Below are 22,708 nucleotides of genomic sequence, written 5' to 3'. Positions count from 1 at the left end.
TGGCTGCTAGTACTGTTGAAAAGGTTTAAACTAGAGTGCAGGGGGATGAGAACCCGAGCGGGGAGTCACAAGAGAGGGAAACAAAGACAGAAAAGTAGAAATCAAAAGTTGAAGGCAGAGGAAACAAGGACTAATAGTAAACAGGGCCATTTTACAAAATAAGATGTTTTAAAATGTTAACAAGAAAAAACTAAAAGTACTGCATCCGAATGCATGGAACATTCACAATAAGGTTGACAAATTAACAGTGGAAGTAGTTGTAAACATATTGAATACCGGAACAGGCTCAAAGTACCTTAAGACCTACTCCTGCATCTTTTTCTTATGTTCTAATGTTATGGTTTACCTGTAGGAACATAGCAACAGGATTAGAACATTCACCCTCTTGAGCCTCTACCATCATTCAATGACATCACGGCAGATCAGTATCCTAGCTCCATTTCCTTTAAAATCCTTGACTAGTAAAATCTATCAATCTTCAGATTTAAAAATTGAACTAGATTTTGCTGTTTTTTGCAGAAAAGTTCCATTGTTCCACCACTCTGTGTGAAGTGTGTCCTAATTTGACTCCCAAATGGCCTGCCCAGTTTTAATTTTAAGGTTATGCCCCTTGTCCTACACTACACCAATAGTGGAAAATATATCTACCCCTTCGGTTACTTTTAAAATCCAGAAATTTCAATCAAATCACCCTTTAACCTCAATAGGAATATATATTACTTACCCTTACATCAGCATACACCTCGTCAATTTATTTTCATTATCACATTGATACAGGAATTTATAATGGAAACTGACATAAACTTGTCATACTGTAATTACATCCTTCCGCTAGAGATGGTGCTGTAGTGCCTCTGTTTTGCAGCTCCCAACTCCAACCAATTTATTTCCAAATTATTCTATGTTTTGCTATAAAAGAGCAGAAATATGACAACATTTGGAAAAGCAAATGGTCTCAACGTGCATGTTAATAGTGATATGCTGATATAAACATGGTCCAAACAAACTGCTGACATTCAGAACTGCGAAAGACTTCCTCTTCTTGGAACTCCAATCCCATCTCCAACCCCTAAATATATGAGTAACTTTAACAGATTTTTCCAATGTTAACTTAATGCCCAGAGGTTGGAGAAGACCTGTTAAAACTTGTAACAAGTTTCATGTATGTCAAGTCTGTGATCAAAGAGAGTACTGAACAGCAGAATATCCTTCTGAACTGTCCAACAGCTGAAATCATTTAGCACTTTCTGCAAGAATAATCCAGTCCAAACCATGTAACAAAACTGAGTCAAAGAAAACAACAATTAATCACAGAGATTATGCACAAGACAGGAAATTTAACATAAAATACTCCACAATAGTTAAATATCTTCTATCTAGAGATGCCAGCCATGATAATGGTTCAGATTTCAACTTGGCACTGTATCTAACAGCACATAGCATTAATCAGACTTGCTTGGATCTGTCCATCTCTCCAACTAACCTTCTCAAAGTTTGTCTCTCATCCTCCCAGAGTTTGTCTATCTAATTCTCTCTCTCTCACACCCCCACAAAGTCTCTCGCTTCCCACTTCTCTTTGGAGTCACTCTCCCTCTCTCCTCCATTCTTTCCCACCCACTTGGAGCCCTCCCTCACTCTGGTATGGATTTTCACTGATTTGTTGACTCAGGAGCCCTTTGAAAGTAAGGCAAGTCCCAATTCTCTGATTCCCAACCCCATTTTCGAGAGTGCATTTAAGGGATACGGTCTATATATTTTCCATCTTTCTCATCCCCTCAAAATCTTTTTCTCGCCCCCTCAAAGTCACTCTCCTTCTCCCAACTCTTTGCAAGTCTCTCTCCCTCACGCACATAGACCCCCCTAGGAGACAATCAATTCTCTGTCTTTCTTCCTCTCCCTCTCTCTTTCCCCGTCACTCACACCTCATCGAGTTTGACTGTCTGCCTTGCTCTCGCTTACATCTAGAAGTCCATCGCTCTCACCCCCTCAAGAGGCTCCCACCCACAGGAATTGTCAGACTGTCTCCCTCTTTCTCAGTCCCACAAAGGATGTTTGTCTCCCTCTCTTTCTCATCATCTAAGAGGTTGTCTCTCTCTCTCCCACTCCCTTTCTCTGTTCCTCAGGTCCTGTCCCTTTCTCTCACCCAATCAGGCCGTCAGTCTTTCCCTCGCACTCTTCCACTCTCTTTCTCATACCCTCAGCAACTGTCTGGGCCTCTCTCTCTCCCACTCGCTTGGGGTCTGTCCCTCTTACTTAATATCCAACTCAACTCTCTCTCTTGTCATCTCTCACACCCCCTCAGAATCTTTTTACAGTCTGTCTATTTGGTTGTGTCTCTCTCAGTCCCTCAGAGACTGCCCATCTCACTCAAAGACCATCTGTGTCAGTGTCTATCTCTCTCCCTTTCTCAGCCTCGCTCTCCCTCTCTCTCTCTCCCTTTTCAGCCTCGCTCTCCCTCTCTCTCCCTTTCTCAGCCTCGCTCTCTCTCTCTCCCTTTCTCAGCCTCGCTCTCTCTCTCTCCCTTTCTCAGCCTCGCTCTCTCTCTCTCCCTTTCTCAGCCTCTCTCTCTCTCCCTCTCCCTTTCTCAGCCTCGCTCTCCCTCTCTCTCCCTTTCTCAGCCTTGCTCTCTCCCTCTCCCTTTCTCAGCCTCGCTCTCTCTCCCTCTCTCCCTTTCTCAGCCTCGCTCTCTCTCTCTCCCTTTCTCAGCCTCGCTCTCCATCTCTCTCCGTTTCTCAGCCCCGCTCTCCATCTCTCTCTCCCTTTCTCAGCCTTGCTCTCTCTCTCCCTTTCTCAGCCTCGCTTTCTCTCTCCCTTTCTCAGCCTCGCGCTCTCTCTCTCTCTCTCTCCCCCTTTCTCAGCCTCACTCTCTCTCTCTCCCTTTCTCAGCCTCGCTCTCCTCTCACTCTCTCAGCCTCTCTCTCTTTCTCAGCCTCGCTCTCCCTCTCTCTCCCTTTCTCAGCCTCGCTCTCCCTCTCTCTCCCTTTCTCAGCCTCGCTCTCCCTCTCTCTCCCTTTCTCAGCCTCGCTCTCACTCTCTCTCCCTTTCTCAGCCTCGCTCTCTCTCCCTTTCTCAGCCTCCCTCTCTCTCCCTTTCTCAGCCTCGCTCTCTCTCCCTTTCTCAGCCTCGCTCTCTCTCCCTTTCTCAGCCTCGCTCTCTCTCCCTTTCTCAGCCTCGCTCTCTCTCCCTTTCTCAGCCTCGCTCTCTCTCCCTTTCTCAGCCTCGCTCTCTCTCCCTTTCTCAGCCTCGCTCTCTCTCCCTTTCTCAGCCTCGCTCTCTCTCCCTTTCTCAGCCTCGCTCTCTCTCCCTTTCTCAGCCTCGCTCTCTCTCCCTTTCTCAGCCTCGCTCTCTCTCCCTTTCTCAGCCTCGCTCTCTCTCCCTTTCTCAGCCTCGCTCTCTCTCCCTTTCTCAGCCTCGCTCTCTCTCCCTTTCTCAGCCTCGCTCTCTCTCCCTTTCTCAGCCTCGCTCTCTCTCCCTTTCTCAGCCTCGCTCTCTCTCCCTTTCTCAGCCTCGCTCTCTCTCCCTTTCTCAGCCTCGCTCTCTCTCTCTTTCTCAGCCTCGCTCTCTCTCCCTTTCTCAGCCTCGCTCTCTCTCTCTTTCTCAGTCTCGCTCTCTCTCCCTTTCTCAGCCTCGCTCTCTCTCCCTTTCTCAGCCTCGCTCTCTCTCCCTTTCTCAGCCTCGCTCTCTCTCCCTTTCTCAGCCTCGCTCTCTCTCCCTTTCTCAGCCTCGCTCTCTCTCCCTTTCTCAGCCTCGCTCTCTCTCCCTTCTCAGCCTCGCTCTCTCTCCCTTTCTCAGCCTCGCTCTCTCTCCCTTTCTCAGCCTCGCTCTCTCTCCCTTTCTCAGCCTCGCTCTCTCTCCCTTTCTCAGCCTCGCTCTCTCTCCCTTTCTCAGCCTCGCTCTCTCTCCCTTTCTCAGCCTCGCTCTCTCTCTCCCTTTCTCAGCCTCGCTCTCTCTCTCTCCCTTTCTCAGCCTCGCTCTCTCTCTCCCTTTCTCAGCCTCGCTCTCTCTCTCTCCCTTTCTCAGCCTCGCTCTCTCTCTCCCTTTCTCAGCCTCGCTCTCTCTCTCCCTTTCTCAGCCTCGCTCTCTCTCTCCCTTTCTCAGCCCGCTCTCTCTCTCCCTTTCTCAGCCTCGCTCTCTCTCCCTTTTTCAGCCTCGCTCTCTCTCCCTTTCTCAGCCTCGCGCTCTCTCTCTCCCTTTCAGCCTCGCTCTCGCTCTCTCCCTTTCTCAGCCTCGCTCTCTCTCTCTCTCCCTTTCTCAGCCTCGCTCTCTCTCTCTCCCTTCTCAGCCTCGCTCTCTCTCTGTCCCTTTCTCAGCCTCGCTCTCTCTCTCTCCCTTTCTCAGCCTCGCTCTCTCTCTCTCCCTTTCTCAGCCTCGCTCTCTCTCTCTCCCTTTCTCAGCCTCGCTCTCTCTCTCTCCCTTTCTCAGCCTCGCTCTCTCTCTCTCCCTTTCTCAGCCTCGCTCTCTCTCTCTCCCTTTCTCAGCCTCGCTCTCTCTCTCCCTTTCTCAGCCTCGCTCTCTCTCTCTCCCTTTCTCAGCCTCGCTCTCTCTCTCTCCCTTTCGCAGCCACGCTCTCTCTCTCTCCCTTTCGCAGCCACGCTCTCTCTCTCCCTTTCGCAGCCTCACTCTCTCTCTCGCTCTCCCTTTCTCAGCCTCGCTCTCTCCCCCTTTCTCAGCCTCGCTCTCTCTCTCCCCCTCTCCCTTTCTCAGCCTCGCTCTCTCTCAGCCTCGCTCTCTCTCCCCTTTCTCAGCCTCGCTCTCTCTCTCCCTTTCTCAGCTTCGCTCTCTCTCTCTCCCTTTCTCAGCTTCGCTCTCTCTCTCTCCCTTTCTCAGCTTCGCTCTCTCTCTCTCCCTTTCTCAGCTTCGCTCTCTCTCTCTCTCCCTTTCTCAGCTTCGCTCTCTCTCTCTCTCCCTTTCTCAGCTTCGCTCTCTCTCTCTCCCTTTCTCAGCTTCGCTCGCTCTCTCTCCCTTTCTCAGCTTCGCTCTCTCTCTCTCCCTTCCTCAGCTTCTCTCGCTCTCCCTTTCTCAGCTTCTCTCGCTCTCTCCCTTTCTCAGCTTCTCTCGCTCTCTCCCTTTCTCAGCTTCTCTCGCTCTCTCCCTTTCTCAGCCTCCCTCGCTCTCTCCCTTTCTCAGCCTCCCTCGCTCTCTCCCTTTCTCAGCCTCTCTCGCTCTCTCCCTTTCTCAGCCTCTCTCGCTCTCTCCCTTTCTCAGCCTCTCTCGCTCTCTCCCTTTCTCAGCCTCTCTCGCTCTCTCCCTTTCTCAGCCTCTCTCGCTCTCTCCCTTTCTCAGCCTCTCTCGCTCTCTCCCTTTCTCAGCTTCCCTCGCTCTCTCCCTTTCTCAGCTTCCCTCGCTCTCTCCCTTTCTCAGCCCTCGCTCTCTCCCTTTCTCAGCCTCGCTCTCTCCCTTTCTCAGCCTCGCTCTCTCCCCTTTCTCAGCCTCGCTCTCTCCCTTTCTCAGCCTCGCTCTCTCCCTTTCTCAGCCTCCCTCTCTCCCTTTCTCAGCCTCCCTCGCTCTCTCCCTTTCTCCCTTTCTCAGCCTCCCTCGCTCTCTCCCTTTCTCAGCCTCCCTCGCTCTCTCCCTTTCTCAGCCTCCCTCGCTCTCTCCCTTTCTCAGCCTCCCTCGCTCTCTCCCTTTCTCAGCCTCCCTCGCTCTCTCCCTTTCTCAGCCTCGCTCTCTCCCTTTCTCAGCCTCGCTCTCTCCCTTTCTCAGCCTCGCTCTCTCCCTTTCTCAGCCTCGCTCTCTCCCTTTCTCAGCCTCGCTCTCTCCCTTTCTCAGCCTCGCTCTCTCCCTTTCTCAGCCTCGCTCTCTCCCTTTCTCAGCCTCGCTCTCTCCCTTTCTCAGCCTCGCTCTCTCCCTTTCTCAGCCTCGCTCTCTCCCTTTCTCAGCCTCGCTCTCTCCCTTTCTCAGCCTCGCTCTCTCCCTTTCTCAGCCTCGCTCTCTCCCTTTCTCAGCCTCGCTCTCTCCCTTTCTCAGCCTCGCTCTCTCCCTTTCTCAGCCTCGCTCTCTCCCTTTCTCAGCCTCGCTCTCTCCCTTTCTCAGCCTCGCTCTCTCCCTTCTCAGCCTCGCTCTCTCCCTTTCTCAGCCTCGCTCTCTCCCTTTCTCAGCCTCGCTCTCTCTCTCTCTCTTTCTCATCCTCGCTCTCCTCCTTCCCTTTCTCAGCCTCGCTCTCTCCATTCTCAGCCTCGCTCTCCTCCATTTCCTCAGCCTCGCTCTCTCCCTTTCTCTCAGCCGCGCTCTCTCCTTGTCCCTACAGCCTCGCTCTCTCGGCTCTCCCTTTCTCAGCCTCGTCTCGATCTCTCCCTTTCTCAGCCTCGTCCTCTGTCCCTTTCTCAGCCTCGCTCTTCTCCTTTTCTCCTCAGCCTCGCTCTCCTCCCTTTCTCAGCCTCGCTCCTCTCTCCCTTTCCTCAGCCTCGCTCTCTCGCTAACCCTTTTCTTCTCATCCTCGTCTCCCTCTCTCCTCACTCCTTCTCAGCCTCGCGCTCCTCTCACTCTCTCTCCTCCCTTTCTTCTCAGCCTCGCCTCTCATCTCCTCTCCTCTTTCTCAGGCCTCGCTCTCTCTCTCTCCCTTTCTCAGCCTCGCTCTCTCCCTTTCTCAGCCTCGCTCTCTCTCTCTCCCTTTCTCAGCCTCGCTCTCTCTCTCTCCCTTTCTCAGCCTCGCTCTCTCTCTCTCCCTTTCTCAGCCTCGCTCTCTCTCTCTCTCCCTTTCTCAGCCTCGCTCTCTCTCTCTCTCCCTTTCTCAGCCTCGCTCTCTCTCTCCCTTTCTCAGCCTCGCTCTCTCTCTCTCTCCCTTTCTCAGCCTCGCTCTCTCTCTCTCCCTTTCTCAGCCTCGCTCTCTCTCTCTCCCTTTCTCAGCCTCGCTCTCTCTCTCTCCCTTTCTCAGCCTCGCTCTCTCTCTCTCCCTTTCTCAGCCTCGCTCTCTCTCTCTCCCTTTCTCAGCCTCGCTCTCTCTCTCTCCCTTTCTCAGCCTCGCCCTCTCTCTCTCTCCCTTTCTCAGCCTCGCCCTCTCTCTCTCTCCCTTTCTCAGCCTCGCCCTCTCTCTCTCTCCCTTTCTCAGCCTCGCCCTCTCTCAGGACCAGACGGATACCTGACTGAGTTCTATAAAACGTTTTCCGGGCTGTTGGGGCTGCTTCTGGTAAAGGCTTTTAATGAGTCAAAGGAGCCGGGAGTGCTCCTCCAACCCTATCGCAGGCATTGATTGCCCTTATTTGGAAACACGATAAGGATCCGGAGAGCTGGGTCACATAGGCCAATCTCCCTGCTAAATGTGGATGCGGAATTGCTGACAAAGATCTTGGCCGCACGTGTAGAGGATTGTGTTCCGGGGGCAATAGGGGAGGACCGGACGGGGTTTGTTAAGGGACGACACCTGACGTTCAACATTGGGCGTCTCCTTAACGTAATAATGATGCCTGCGGAGGGGCGCGAGGTCGAGATGGTGGATGCAGAAAAGGGCTTTGATCGGGTGGAGTGGAAATATCTGTGGGAGGTCCCAGGAAGGTTTGGGTTTGGGCAGAGATTGGTGGATTGGGTCCGGTTGCTATGTCAGGCACCAGTAAGGACAACCCGGGTTCGATCAGAATATTTTAGCCTGTGTCGGGGGGGCGAGACAGGGGTGTCCACTCTCCCCACTACTGTTTGTCCTGGCCATAGAGCCTTTGGCAATGGCGTTGCGAACATCGAACATTTGGCAGGGGATAGTGAGAGAGGGGGTGGACATAGGGTCTCGCTCTTTGCAGACGATCTGCTCCTTTACATAACGGACCCGTTGGGGGGATTATGGGGATCTTGGAGGAATTTGGCTGCTTCTCAGGTTACAAACTGAATATGGACAAGAGTGAGGCTTTTACGATCCAGGCAAGGGGGCAGGAGAGGAGACTGAGGGAAATGCCATTCAGGGTGGTGGGAGGGAGTTTTAGGTACCTGGGTTTTCAAGTGACAAGAAACTGGGGTCAGCTTCACACATTAAATTTGGGCAGGTTGATAGAGCAAATGAAAGGGGACTTCCAAAGGTGGGACGTGCTCCCGCTGTCATTGGCGGGGAGGGTACAGACTGTGAAAATGACAGTCCTCCCGAGATTGCTGTTCGTGTTTCAGTGTCTTCCAATTTTCATGCCCAACGCATTTTTTAGGAAGATGAATGCAGCGATCTTGGGTTTTATATGGGCCGAGAAAGCCCCGGGGGTGAAGGATGTCCTACTTGAGCGGGGGCGCAGGGAGGAAGGGATTGGCTCTTCCGAACTTTCTTATTTACTACTGGGCAGTTAATATATCGATGGTTAGGAAGTGGGTAGTGGGGGAGGGGCCAGTGTGGGAGCAGGTGGTGGCGGCATCTCGCAAGGGCACGAGTCTAAGTCTTTGTTAACGGCATCTCTGCCATTCTCGTTGGCTCAGTACTCCACAAGCACAGTGGTAGTGGCAGCCTTGAGAGTGTGGGGGCAATGGAGGCAGCATGCGAGACTGGAGAGGGAGGGAGGTCGGTGTGGTCACCAGTTCGCTCCGGGAGGCATTGGACGGGAGCTTTAGGAAGTGGCAGCGGGCAGGGATCAAGAGATTTGGAGATCTCTTCATTGAGGAGGGTTTCCTGAGCTTGGAGGACCTAGGGGAGGAGTTTGAGTTGCTGGGGGGAATGGGTTCCGGTACTTACAAGTGCAGGATTTTGTCCGGAGGCAGGTTCCGGGCTTTCCTTGCCTCCCACTAAGGGGACTACAGGATAAGGTGATGTCAGAAACAGGGATCGGGGAGGGTCTCGGAAATATATAAGTAACTGATGGAGTGGGAAGGGGTTCCAATAGGGGAAGTGAAGAGGAAATGGGAGAAAGAGTTGGGAGGGGAGTTGGAAGTCGGGTTATGGGAGGAGGCCCTGAGGAGAGTCAATGCATCCTCGTCGTGTGCCAGGCTTAGCCTGATCTAATTAAAGGTGGCCCACAGGGATCATATGACTGTGGCCCGGATGAGTAGGTTTTCTGAGGTGGAGGACAAATGTGGGGGAAGTCCTGCGAACCATGTGTATATATTTTGGGCGTGTCCGAGGCTGAGGGGATTTTGGCAGGGATTTTCAGATGTCATGTCAGAGGTCGTGGAAGGGAGGGTGACTCCGAGTCCAGAGGCAACAATATCTGGAGTGTCGGACGATCCGGAAGCCCGAGGGGGGGGGGATGTTTTGGCCTTTGTCAGGTGTTTGGGTCAGTGGCATGGCAGGGTTTCTTAGGCTAGAAAAAATTAAGTTTGCGTAAAGGGGTTTACTAGAGGGGTTCGTTCGGAGGTGGCGGCCGTTCTTCGACTTTTTCTAAGAAAATTGACCGTTAGCAGGTTGGGAGGGGGGGGCATGGAAGTGACGAATAAGGGTAGGGAATCTAATGTATGGGTAGTTAGGGTCTATGCTGGGGGGGGGGGGGGGGGGGGGAGTATGTTATTGTGGGGTTTTTGTGTGTGTTGGATCTCTTTGTTTAAAATGTTAAAATTATAAATGCCTCAATAAAATATTTTCTTTTTAAAAAAGTGTCTGAAACAACAGCACCCTGATGGAAAACAGCAAACTGAGAGTCGACCAAGCCCTCATCATCAAAGCACTCCTCTACAGTGGGAAGACCTGGACAACATATGCCAGGCAGGCAAAAAGGCTGAACAATTTGCACCTTTGCTGTCTCAGATACACACTTGGTATCCTCTTGGGTAAACAAGGTCACAAACACGGCCCAACAACTAATTTTCAAGCTAACAACGTCTATGCTGGCTGAGCCACACTCATCGGATGTATGACTACTGGAAACTATCTACTGGCATCAGCTGTAAGAGTTAATTAAATAATTAAGGACACCAGCTGGAACTGCTCTTGCTGTACCTGGGCTCAGCTAGTCCCTTTGTTCAAAACATGTCAATTCAGACACACTGTGTGACCAGCTCTGAGTGCAACTTCAGACAGTGTGTAGAAGTTTGGTGAAGAAATTTGGTGAGGAGGGGAGGATGGTACTTCTTTGCTTTTCCAATGTTTACATCCTGTAGGAATTGGTTTCTGCCATACTACAGGGAGATGAGATGAGCTGTTGGTGAATATCCAGTCAGTGGTCAACGTCTATTTTCCAGAGGTTTAAAATTGCATTATAGTTTGCAATAAGATTAAAACATTTTTACAAGAAAATAAATAATTGAATACAATAATTAAGTAATTAAGTAAAGCTCATAAGTATGGCAGGGCAGGTGATGTGTCAAAGCTGCAGCATGTGTGAGCTCATGGATACTGGTGCTATCCAGGGCGAGCAGGTCTGCAGTAAGTGTGCTTGGTTTAAGAAGCTTTGGTTCAATGCCATTGAGCTGGAGGTTGAGCTGTAGACACTGTGACATCATCAGGGAGGATGAGTTACCTTTACGCTTTGTTTCAGATCGTGGTCACACCCCTTATGATAGAATCTTCAGGTTTCGAAAGTGGCCAGGGACAGGAGGGTGTGACTGCTGCTCAAGCAGGTAAAGGGGCCCAGAGGATTGGAGTGCATAAGTGTCAGCATCTGTAATTGTCCAACAGGTTTGAGGTTATTTTAGCTTGTTTGGATGAGAGTAGGGATTGCAGGGTGGATGGGCCGACTATGGTACCAGATGCCATTCAAGTGAGGGGACCACTGAGATTGTAGTGGTAGTAGGGGACAGTCTAGTGAAGGGGATTGACACTGTTCTCTGTAGCAAGAGTGAAAGTCCAGATGGCTGTGTTGCTTAGCTGGTGCTAGGATTTGGGACATCTGTTACGGCTGGAGAGGAACTTGCTATGGGTGGGTCCCATTGTCGTGGTTCACGTATGTAACAATGACATATGTAGAACAAGGAAAGACGTTCTGAATCGAGAGTTTGAGGATCTAGACAGCAAATTAAACAACAGAGCCTCCAAGATTATAGTCTCTGGATCATTACCTGAGCTGCATATAAATTGGCCTAGGGTGCATTAAATGAGATGAATACGCAGCTCAAAGGCTGGTGTGGGAATTGTGGATTTTGGTTTGTGAGACACTGACATCAGTACTGTGGAAAGTACCGTTGGGACGGCCTATATCGGAACCACGTTGGGACCAGTGTTCCTGAAAACTGTATAACTGGGGAAGTAGACAGGGCTTTCAACTAAACGGAGATGGGGATTGTTCCGGAGAAAGGATACGTAGGCTTATGAAGCAAAATGAAATGGCAGCATTGCAAGACAGCTATATTGGCAATGATACCCAGAGTGTGACAGGATGAAACAGAGCGTACAAACAGCAAATAGGGTCAAAGGGGGAAAAAAATGGTAAAAAGGCAAAATTAATGGCTCGTCATTTAAATGAGTGAAAAATGGGCATGAAATAAGTGAATTAACTCACAAATTGAGGTTAGTGGAAATTATCTTACAACCTTTTTTTTTATTCGTTCATGGGGGGTGAGTGTCGCTGGCTGGGACAATATTTATCTAGAACTTGGTGGTTTGTTAAGACATTTCAAAGGGAAGTTAAGAGTCAATCACAAAGCTGTGGATCTGAAGTCACATGTAGGCCAGACCAGGTAAGGACAACGGATTCCCTGTCCTAAACGACATAGAGGTTTTTACAACAATCAATAATGGTTTCACAGTGAGCATTAGACCTTTAATTCTAGATTTTTACTAAATTCAAATTTCACCATCTGCCGTGGTGGGATTCAAACCCGGGTCCCCAGCGCATTGTCCTTGTTCTTTGGATTAATAGTCCAGCAACAATACCATTGTTGCATAAACCAAGGGTAGCACAGTGGCTAGCACTGCTGCCTATGGCACTGAGGACCCGGGTTCGAATCACGGCTCTGGGTTACTGTCTGCGTGGAGTTTGCACATTCTTCCCATATCTGCGTGAGTTTCACCCCCACAACCCAAAGATTTGCAGGGTAGGTGGATTGGCCACGCTAAATTGCCCCTTAATTGGAAAAAAAAAATTGGGTACTCTAAATTAATAATAATAATAAATAAACAATGTCATTATGCCACTGTCTTCCCTATTGCAGAGATGTGGTTACAAGAAGATCAAAGCTGGGAACTAAATATTCAGGGATATGTGACTTTTTGTAAAGACAGGCCAAAAGAAAAGGGTGGTGTGGTAGCTTTGTTAGTATGAGATAGAATAAGGATGATAGCAAGAAATTATCTTGGATCAAAAGCTGTAGAATCCATATGAGTGGAGATAGGAAATAACAAGGGCATGAAGATATTGGTGGGAATAGTCAATAGGACCCCTCACTGTAGGACAGAGAATAAATCAGGAGAAATGAGGGCACCTAACAAAATCAGTATCACAGAATCCCAGAATAATATTGCAGAAGAGGCCCATCTTGTCCATCGAGATTGCACATGAAAAACACCTGACCTTCAAATCCCCCTTAAACATCCTGCACCTCACCTTGAATTTGTGTCCCCTGGTAACTGACCCTTCAACTAAGGGGAACAGCTGCTCCCTATCCAAGCTGTCCATGCCACTCATAATTGTGTATACCTCGATCAGGTCAGGTTTGACAAAGCTTTGACAAAGAGTCATCGGACTCGAAACGTTAGCTCTTTTCCCTCCCTACATGCTGCCAGACTTGCTGAGATTTTCCAGCATTTTCTCTTTCGTCTGTCATCAACCCCTGTCTCCTACAGCTAAACCAATTTTGAATCCGCCTTATCAAGTTTGCCTGTATCCCATGTTCATCTGCCTTCTTCATGTGGGACATTGTTAAAGGCTTGCTGAAATCCATGTAAGCTACATCAACTGCACCACTCTCATCTACACACATGGTATGGGGCTGGTTTAGCACAGTGGGCTAAACAGCTGGCTTGTAATGCAGAACCAGGCAGCATCACGGATTCAATTCCCGTACCGGCCTCCCCAAGCAGGCGGCGGAATGTGGCGACTAGGGGCTTTTAACAGTAACTTCATTGAAGCCTACTCGTGACAATAAGCGATTATTATTATTATTATGCTCAAAAAATTCAATCAAATTTGTTAGGCATGACCTCCCTCATTCCCTTGGGTGAAGACAGATGTGAAGTATTCATTCAACATCTTACCTAGCAAGTACAAGGGGAACAAATCAACGGAGGCATTAGTACATAAGGTGCAGGACGGAGCTTAAGAAAGCAATTAGGAGAGCAAAGAAGGGATATGAAAATGCTCTGGCTGGTAAAAGAAGGGAAAATCCCAAGTTTAAGAATATCAGTGGGAAGAGGATAGGCAGACAAAGAATAGGGCCCATTAGGGACCAATGGGGAAATATGTGGGTGGAGCTAGAGGACATTGGCCGGGTGTTAAATTAATACTTCACATCAATCTCGAAATGAAAATCACTTATTGTCACAAATGAAGTTACTGTGAAAAGCCCCTAATCGCCACATTCCGGCGCCTGATCGGGGAGGCTGGTACGAGAATTGAACCGTGCTGCTGGCCTGCCTTGGTCTGCTTTAAAAAGCCAGCAATTTAGCCCTGTGTTAAACCAGCCCCTTCTTCACCGAAGAGAATCAAGAAAAGGAATTTGGGGAAGGAAACTGTGAGAGTCTTGAGCAGATTGTCATAGGGAGTGACAAAGTATCGGAGGTGTTGGCAGGCTTAAAAGTGGACAAATCCAACCGATCTCTCGCTACACTGAGGTGTTCCAGCGAGCGGAGCCCCTCGGTATAGAAAACAGGGCTACATGCGGCCTCGGCTGCGCGTTCCCCACTGAGGCCCCTTATTTAATGTGAGTGACGTTATATAGCCATATGTTTCTCGGCACTCACTATGAGACTTTGTTCCCATTTAGATGAATCGTACCCACCATCTCTCCTTACCGCAGTAACTTATGGACATCCGTTGGCGACCACGGAGTGAGCGGTTGCACATTTGGTGGCTCCCGCTCAAGGCGGTATTTTTTTGGTCTTTTCCGCATCTGAAAGGCGAAGCATTTGACAGCAAGAGGTACAAAAGTGCCTGTAGAAGATTTTACTCCACTGGTGTGGCTGGATCCACGAACTAGGGTAGTGGGGCGAGAAGAAAGAAGCTGCTGGAACAGGACTGTCTTCATGGTGCGCCACAGGATAAGATGGCTGAGGGCAATGGGGCTACTCTGCCCGCACAGTGGTCAACAGAACAGCTAAAAGAGTTTCTGAACGCAAAGTTCAGTCAGCAGAGGAAGGAGGCTCTGGAAGACCTGGCCAAGTGGTGGAACAGATTACGTCAGGGATTGAGAGAGTAGAGCAGAGGCTGGAGTCCCATAGCCAGGCGATCCAGAAGGTGGCGGAGGCAGTGAGGGAGCCTGAGGAGCAGTTGAGGATCGTGGGGATGACCGAAGGCATTGAAGGTGCGGAGGCCAGCATGTACGAGACAAAACGTTGGAGAAGCTGATAGGGGAGGGGGCCTTTGACCGGCCCCTGGAGATTGACCGAGCGCATAGGGCGGCGATGAGGAGGTCGCAAGCAAGCAAATCTTCAAGGGCGATGGTGATGCAGTTGCACCGTTTTCTGGATAAGGAGAAGACCCTCTAATGGGCGAGGTAGATGAATGCACCTGGGAAGGGAACAAGATGTGAGTGTACCAATACCTAGGAGCAGAATTGCCGATGGGGAGGGCTGGGTGTAACAGGGTAAAGGCTGCCCTTCAGAAGGGGGTAACACTCTGCGTACTGTCCACTGCCCGCCTCTGGGTGACTTTGCAGAAGCGCGAGTACTATTTTGGCACGCCAGAAGAGGCGATGGAGTTCATGAGGGATAATGGACTGGGAGGAGAGTGAGGACATTGATCTTTGGAGGTGCTTGTGTGTGTTTGTTTGTTTGATTTTAAAATTTTCCCTTTTAAGAGTTTTTTTGTTGTTGTTTTGATGGCAGGGCCTTTGGAGGGCAGGCTGCTCATGGAGGAACACCGAGGGTGTGTGCGCCTTCAGTGGCTCTTTAGGGGGGTATAGACAGGGATGGGAAGGTTAGGGACCTTGGGCTGGGCCACTATGCTAGCTGGGTGGTCAATTAACAGAAGTGAAGTGAGGGGTTGACAGGAGATAGTAGTGGTGGGGATGGGGTTGATGTTTTGCTTAAGAGTGGAGGGGGGGAAAGAGTTGCTGACAAGGGTGTGGTTGATGTAGCGCAGTTGGAAAAGGATCGATGACGGTGAACATCCAAGGGTGGGCCTAGAAGGTCGCATGACATGAGTCAGAGACTGGCCAAAAAAGGGGTATGGTCGATGGCAGAGGAGGGGGGGGGCAGCCTCCCGACCAGGCTGGTCACGCGAGGGGGCTGAATGGGCCGGTCAAACGGTCTTATGTTCGCGCTGAGGAGTCTGAAGGCAGACATGGCCTTCCTACAGGAGACGCACTTAAAGGTTGGGGACCAGACAATGTTGAGGAAAGGATGGGTGGGGCAGGTGTTCCACTCTGGACTGGATATGAAGTCGAGGGGGTGGTGGTGTGGGCGAATAAGTGGGTGGCGTTTGAGATGGGGAATATTGTGGCCGATATGGGGGGTATGTGATGGTTAATGGAGCTGGAGGGGTTGCCAGTGGTCCTGGTTAACCTTTATGCCCCAAATTGGTAGGGAATGCTGCGGTTCCTGGATGGACTGGAGTTTCCCCAAGGTAGAGGAGGACTTGGTGCAGGGATTGAGGGAGGTGATGGACAGCATGGGGGTGATGCAGGAAGGGAAGGTCCCGTGTCCGGATGGGTTTTCGGTGAAGTTTTATAAAAGGTTTGGGAGGTGCCTGGGGCCACTGCTGGTGAGGACGCATAATGAGGCGAGGGAGAGGGAACTCCCCACTACATTGTCGCATGCGTCCATCTCCCGGATATTGAAAAAGGACATGATCTTCAACTCCATCTACAAGTTTCCTGATGACACGACCGTAATGGATCAGATCTCGAACAACGATGAGTCAGAATACAGGAGGGATATAGAGAACCTAGTGGAGTGGTGTAAAGGCAACCATCTCTCCCTCAATGTCAGCAAAACTAAGAGTTGGTCATTGACTTCAGGAAGCAAAGTATCGTACACACCCCTGTCTGCAACAATGGTGCTGAGTTGGAGATGGTTGACAGCTTCAAATTCCTAGGTGTGCACATCACCAACAATCTGACCTGGTCCACCTGCGTCGCCGCTATGACCAAGAAAGCACAACAGCACCTATACTTCCTCAGGAAACTAAGGAAATTCGGCATGTCCACATTGACTCTTACCAACTTTTACAAATGCACCATGGAAAGCATCCTTTCTGGCTACATCACAGCCTGGTATGGCAACTGCTCGACCGAAAGCCGTAAGAAACAAGAGAGTTGTGAACACAGCCCAGTCTATCTCACAAATCCGCCTTCCACCCACTGACTCTGTCCACACCTCCCGCTGCCTTGGAAAAGCGGGCAGCATAATCAAAGACCCCTCCAACCCGGCTTATTTACTCTTCCAACTTCTTCCATCGGGCAAGAGATACAAAAGTCTGAGAACATGCACTAAAATTCAAAAACAGCTTCTTCCCCACTGTTACCAGACTCCTAAACAACCGTCTTAAGGACTGATCTGATCTCTCCACACATCTTCTCTACTGAGTAGTACTACACTCCTGTATGCTTTACCCAATGCCTGTGTCTATGTATTTAGATTGTGTATTTATGTTCGCCCTATGTTTTTTTTTCATGCACAGAATGATCTGTCTGAACTGTACACAGAACAATACTTTTCACTGTACCTCAGTACACATGATAATAGACAAATCCAATCCCAATCTGGAGCAGTGCAAGTCGTATCGCCCGATATTGTTACTGAATGTAGACGGCAAGTTGTTGGCGAAGGAGTTGGCTTCGCAAAATGAGGACTGCGTCCCGGGAGTGATAGGCGAGGATCAAACGGTGTTCGTGAAAGGGAGGCAGTTTTCGGTGAATGTTTGGAGGCTACTCAACGCAATTATGTTGCTTTTGGGGGGGGGGGCATAGATGTTTACAGCATGGAAACAGGCCCTTCGGCCCAGCTTGTCCATGCCGCCCAGTTTCTATCACTAAGCTAGTCCCACTTGCCCGCATTTGTCCCATATCCCTCGATACCCACCCTGCCCATGTAACTGTTTTTTAAAAACAAAATCATACCCGCCTCTACCACTGCCTCTGGCAGCTCATTCCAGATGCTCACCACCCTATGTGAAGCAATTTCCTCTCTGGTCTCTTTTGTATTTCTCCCCTTTCACCTTATAACCTATGCCCTCTAGTTCTAGACTCCTCTACCTTTGGGAAAAGATGTTGACTATCTACCTTATCTATGCTCCTCATTACTTTATAGAACCCTATAAGATCACCCCTAAGTCTCCTATGCTCCAGGGAAAAAAGTCCGTGTCTATCCAGCCTCTCCTTATAACTCAGACCATCAAGTCCCGGTAGCATCCTTGCCAATCTCTTCTGCACTCTTTCTAGTTTAATAATATCCTTTCTATAACAGGGTGACCAGACTGTACACAGTATTCCAAGTGTGGCCTTACTAATGCCTTGTACAACTTCAACAAGACGTCCCAACTGCTGTATTCAATATTCTGACCAATAAAACCAAGCATGCTGAATGCCTTCTTCACCACCCTGTCCACCTGCGACTCCACCTTCAAGGGGCTATGAACCTGTACCCCTAGATCTCTTTGTTCTGTAACTCTCCCCAACTCCTTATCATTAACTGAGTAGGTCCTGCCCTGATTGATATACCAAAATGCATCACCTCACATTTATCCAAATTAAACTCCATCTGCCAATCATCGGTCCACTGGCCCAATTGGTCAAGATCCTGTTGCAACCTTATATAACCTTCTTCACTATCCACTATGCCACAAATCTTGGTATCATTTGCAAACTTACTAACCATGCCTCCTACATTCTCATCCAAATCATTGATATATATATAACAAATAACAGTGGACACACACCGATTCCTGAGGCACACCGCTGGTCACAGGCCTCCAGTTTGAAAAACAAACCTCTACAACCACCCTTTGGCTTCGGTCACCAAGCCAATTTTGGATTCAGGTGGTTACCTCACCCTGGATTCTGTGAGATTTAACCTTTTGCAACAACCTACCATGCGGTACCTTGTCAAGGCCTTGCTAAAGCCCATGTAGACAACGTCGACTGCACTGCCGTCATCTACCTTCTTGGTTATCCCTTCAAAAAACTCAATCAAATTCCTGAGTCATGACTTTCCCCTTACAAAGCCATGCTGACTTTCCCTAATTAGCCCTTGCCTGTCTAAATGTCTGTAGATCCTGTCCCCCATAATACCTTCTTACAATTTACCCACTACAGAAGTAAGGCTCCCCAGTCTGTAGTTCCCAGGCTTATCCCTACAGCCCTTCTTAAAAAAGGGCACAACATTTGCTATCCTCCAATCTTCAGGCACCTCTCCTGTGGCTGTCGATGATTCAAATATCTCAGCTAGGGGCAGGCAATTTCTTCCCTAGCCTCCCACAAAGTCCTGGGATACATTTCATCAGGTCCCGGGGATTTATCTATCTTGATGCCCTTTAATACCTCCAGCACCTCCTTCTCTGTAATATGTACACTCCTCAAGACATCACTTTTTATTTCCCCAATTTCCTTAACATTCGTGCCTTTCTCAACAGTAAATACTGACGAGAGATATTAATTTAGGACCTCTCCCATCCCTTGTGGATCTGCACATAGATGACATTATTTATCCATAAGAGGCCCTACCCTCTCCCTACTTACCCTTTTACTCTTTAATTATCTGTAAAAGCTCTTTGGATTTTCCTTTGCCTTATCTGCCAAGACAATCTCGTGTCCCCCTTTTGCCCTCCTGATTTCTCTCTTAACTCTACTCCGACAAACCCTATACACTTCAATGGATCCGCTAGGTCCTAGCTGCTTTTGCATGTCATATGCCTCCTTCCTTTTGACCATGGCCTCAATATCCCGAGCCACCCAGAGTTCCCTCCTTCTACCAGTCTTAACCTTCACTCTATGTGCTTAACCTGAACCCTAGTTACCACCTTTTTGAAAGACTCCCACTTACCACCATTCCCCTTGCCTGCAAATAGGCACCCCCAATCAACTTTTAAAAGTTCCCACCTAGTACCCTCGAAATTGGCCTTGCCCCAATTTAGAATTTGAACTTTTGGGCCAGAACTATCATTCTCCATAGCTATCTTAAAACTAATGGAATTATGGTCACTGGTCCCAAAGTAATCCCTCACGAACATTTGCGTCACCTGCCCTTCCTTATTCCCCAAGAGAAGGTCAAGTTTTGCCCCCTCTCTAGTCGGGCCAACCACATATTGAATGAAGAATTCTTCCTGAATACACTCGACAAATTTCTCTCCATCCAAATCCCTAATGCTATGGCTATCCCAGTTAATGTTGGAAAGTTATAGTCCCCTACTAATGCCACCCTATTTTTCTGGCAGCTATCTGTAATCTCTTTACATATTTGCTCCTCAATACCTCGCTGACTATTTGGGAGCCTATAGTAAAGTCCTATCAAAGTGATCTCACCCTTCTTATTTTTCAGTTGTACCCACATAGATTCAATGGGCGAACCCTCAGATATATCCTCTCTCTCTGTACTGCTGTTATACTGTCCCTAATCAAAACCGCAACTCCCCCTCCTCTCTTACCTCCTGTTCTATCTTTCCTATAGCATTTGTACCCCGGAACATTGAGCTGCCAGTCCTTCCCCTCCTTTAGCCATGTTTCAGGTGGTGTTGGTGGTGATAGATGCGGAGAAGGTGTCTGACCGGGTGGAGTGGGGCAGTTTGGATTCAGAACGGGGGTTGAACCGAGTGTGTTCAGGGTACTTCAGGTTGCATCGGGGGACGAGGACAGGGTGCCGCTCTCCAAGTTGCTCTTTGCTTTGGCGATACAGCCACTGGCACTTGGAGCATCAGGGACTGGAGAGGGATTGTGCTGGGGGGATCCGAGCATAGGGTCTCGCTGTATGCGGACGACCTGCTGCTATACATTTTGGACCCATTGGGCAGTACTGGGGACATTATGGGGATTTTGGAAGAATTTGGCCGGTTCGCTGGGTACAAGTTGAATATGGAAAAAAGCGAGGTGTTCCCGATTGAGACTAGGGGGCAGGAGAGGAGATTAGGGGAGCTGCCGGTTAAGGTAGTGGGGGTGAGTTTAGAGGGAGCAGATGTGAACCTGGAGGAAGAGCACTAGTTGCCCAGAGGGAACGGTTTCAGGTGCCTGCAGGTCTGGGATTTTGTAAAGAAAGAGGTGCCATCCTTTCCTGGGCTGCCACCCCTGGGGTTGCAGGATAAGGTACTGTTGAAGGAGGAGATAGGGATGGGGAAGGTGTCTGAGGTCTATAAGGAGTTGATCCAGGGCTACTACGGATACTTTCACCTCAGATACAGATGTAGTAACGGGCCCTGGTGGGGGACATAAAGCGTAAGTGGGAGGAAGAGCTGGGAGGGCAGGTGACAGCCGAGACGTGGGCTGAGACCCTGAGCAGAGTGAATGCCTCATCATAGTTCATAGGACACAAATCATGGTAACATGGACAAATAGGTTTTTTGAGGGGGTAGAGGAAGAGTGTGGGCGGTGCACGGGGAATCATGTCCACCTGTTTTGGGCATATCCAAAGCTGAAGGGGTTCTGGCTGGACTCCTCAGACGTAATGTCAGAGGTGCTGAGGATGCAGGTGGCCCCGAGTCCAGAGGTGGCAATATCCGCGGTGTTGGAAGACCCCGGGAGTCCATGGGGCAAGGGAGGCCAATGTTTTGGCCTTTGCCTCCCTGATAAGCCTGGAGACGGATCTTGCTCAGATGGAGGGACTCGGAGCAGCCGATAGCAGGGGTGTGGGTGAGCGAACTGACTGAATTCCTGAGGCTGGAGAAGGTCAGGTTCGTCCTTAGGGGGTCGGTCGATGGGTTCACTCGGAGGTGGAAGCTGTTTATTGACTGGGACACTGCCCGTGTGGAGTTTGCACATTCTCCCCGTGTTTACATGGTTTCGACCCCACAACCCAAAGGTGTACAGGGTAGGTGGATTGGCCACGTTAAATTGCCCCTTAATTGAAAAAAATGAATTAGGTACTCTAAATTATTTTAGAAAAGGAATGGAGTTTAGCAGAAAAGACGGTGGACCAGTAATGGCAGACGTTAATGAAAATAGTTCATGACTCACAACAAAGATATAACCCAGTGAAGAAGATGGATTCCATGGAGGGGATAAATCAACCATGGTTAAACAAGGAAGTTAAGAAGACTATTAAACTTGAAAAAACATACAATGTGGCAAAGATTAGTGGTAAGCCTGAGGGTTGGGTAAGTTTTAAAAACCAACAAAAGATGACCAAAAGAAAGAGGGAGAAGACAGGGTAAACCAGCAAGTAATATAAAAACGGATAGTAAGAGCTTCTTTAACTATATAAAAAGGCAGTGAGAAGCGAAAGTGAAAATAGGCCTCATAGGGAATGAGATTGGGGAAATAATAATGGGAAACCAGGAAATGACATAGGATTTGAACAAATACTTTGCGTCAGACTTTACAGTGGAAGACACTAATAACATTCCAAAAATACTAAACAATCAAGTGACAAAAAAAGGGTAGGAAATAAATACAATAACCATCACCAGATAAAAAGTACTAGGGAAACTAATGGCGCTAAAAGCCATTAAGTCTCCAGGACCCGACAGGTTGCACCTTAGGATATTAAAAGGAAGTAGCAACAGAGATAGTGGATAAACTTCCAAGAATTTTTAAATTACGGAAAATGGAATGTTGTTGTCGGTCTGAGGCTAGCTGACTCTAACATTCACTTGTACACTAATGACACTCCTAGTGGTCAGTCAGTGAATTACAACACAACCATAATATCACTACAGAAAAGTCCCAGAAAATTCAAAAACTACCAATATAATACCCTTATTCAAAAAGCAGGAAGACAAAAAACAGATAACATCTGTAATTGGGAAATTGTTGAGTCCATTATAAAGGATGTAAAGGCAGAGCATTTAGAAACATGTAATATAATCAAGCAGTCCAACTGGCTTCATGAAGTGGAAATCACAACTGACAAATATGTTAGAATTCTTTGAGGTAATAACAAGCAGAAGAGATAAAGGGGAACCAATAGATGTAATATGCTTGGATTTTAAAAAAGCATTCGAGAGTTCCACACAAAAAGCTTTTATAAGGTAAGATGGTGTTGGGGTAGTATATTAGCTTGGATAGTGATTGGCTAACTGATAGAAGTTGGGATAAGAGGAGCATTTTCAAGATGGCAACCTGGAACTAGTGGAGTGCCACGGGGACCAATGATGGAGCTACAATTCTTTACAATATATATTAATGATTTGAACGAGGGAAGTGAATGTACCATTGCCAAGTTTGTGGATAACACAAAAAGAATAGGTGACAAGGCAAGTGGTGAGATTGACACAATAGGGATTTAAGCAGGTTAAGCGTGTGGGCAAAAACATGGCAGATGGATTATAATGTTGGAAATTGTGAAGTTATGCACTTTTGTAGGAAGAATAAAGGAGCTGAATATTATTTAAATGGAAGAAGATGGCAGAAAGCTGCAGTTCAGAGGGATTTGGGGGTCTCCGTGTATAAATCACAGAAATCTAGCATGCAAGTTCAGCAGGTAATCAGGAAGGCAAATAGAATGTTGGCCTTTACTTCAAAGAGAATGGAGTATAAAAGTAGGGAAGTCTTGTTAAAACGATACAACGCACTAGTTTGATCACATCTAGAATACTAAGAACATATTTGGTCCCCTTATCTAAGGAAAGATATA

General features: G+C 48.6%; 1 protein-coding gene across 4 annotated transcripts in view; it reads right to left on the bottom strand.

The window, feature by feature from the left end:
• LOC119966108 (DNA topoisomerase 2-beta-like) overlaps nt 1–22,708 on the bottom strand; it is a 221,267-nt gene that overhangs the window by 184,286 nt on the left and 14,273 nt on the right. For 2 of the 4 annotated variants that reach the window (XM_038797331.1, XM_038797333.1), the window contains one exon: nt 296–346. The exons of the other annotated variants lie outside the window; for them this stretch is intronic. The gene's annotated coding sequence lies outside the window, so the exon portion shown is untranslated. The remainder of the gene's footprint in view (nt 1–295; nt 347–22,708) is intronic. 4 annotated transcript variants of the gene reach the window in all.

This window comes from Scyliorhinus canicula, chromosome 5, assembly GCF_902713615.1.
Source record: "Scyliorhinus canicula chromosome 5, sScyCan1.1, whole genome shotgun sequence".
Taxonomy (NCBI): Eukaryota; Metazoa; Chordata; class Chondrichthyes; order Carcharhiniformes; family Scyliorhinidae; genus Scyliorhinus; species Scyliorhinus canicula.
The sequence above is the reverse complement of the archived record's forward strand: the minus strand, read 5'-3'. Positions and strand labels throughout refer to the sequence as shown.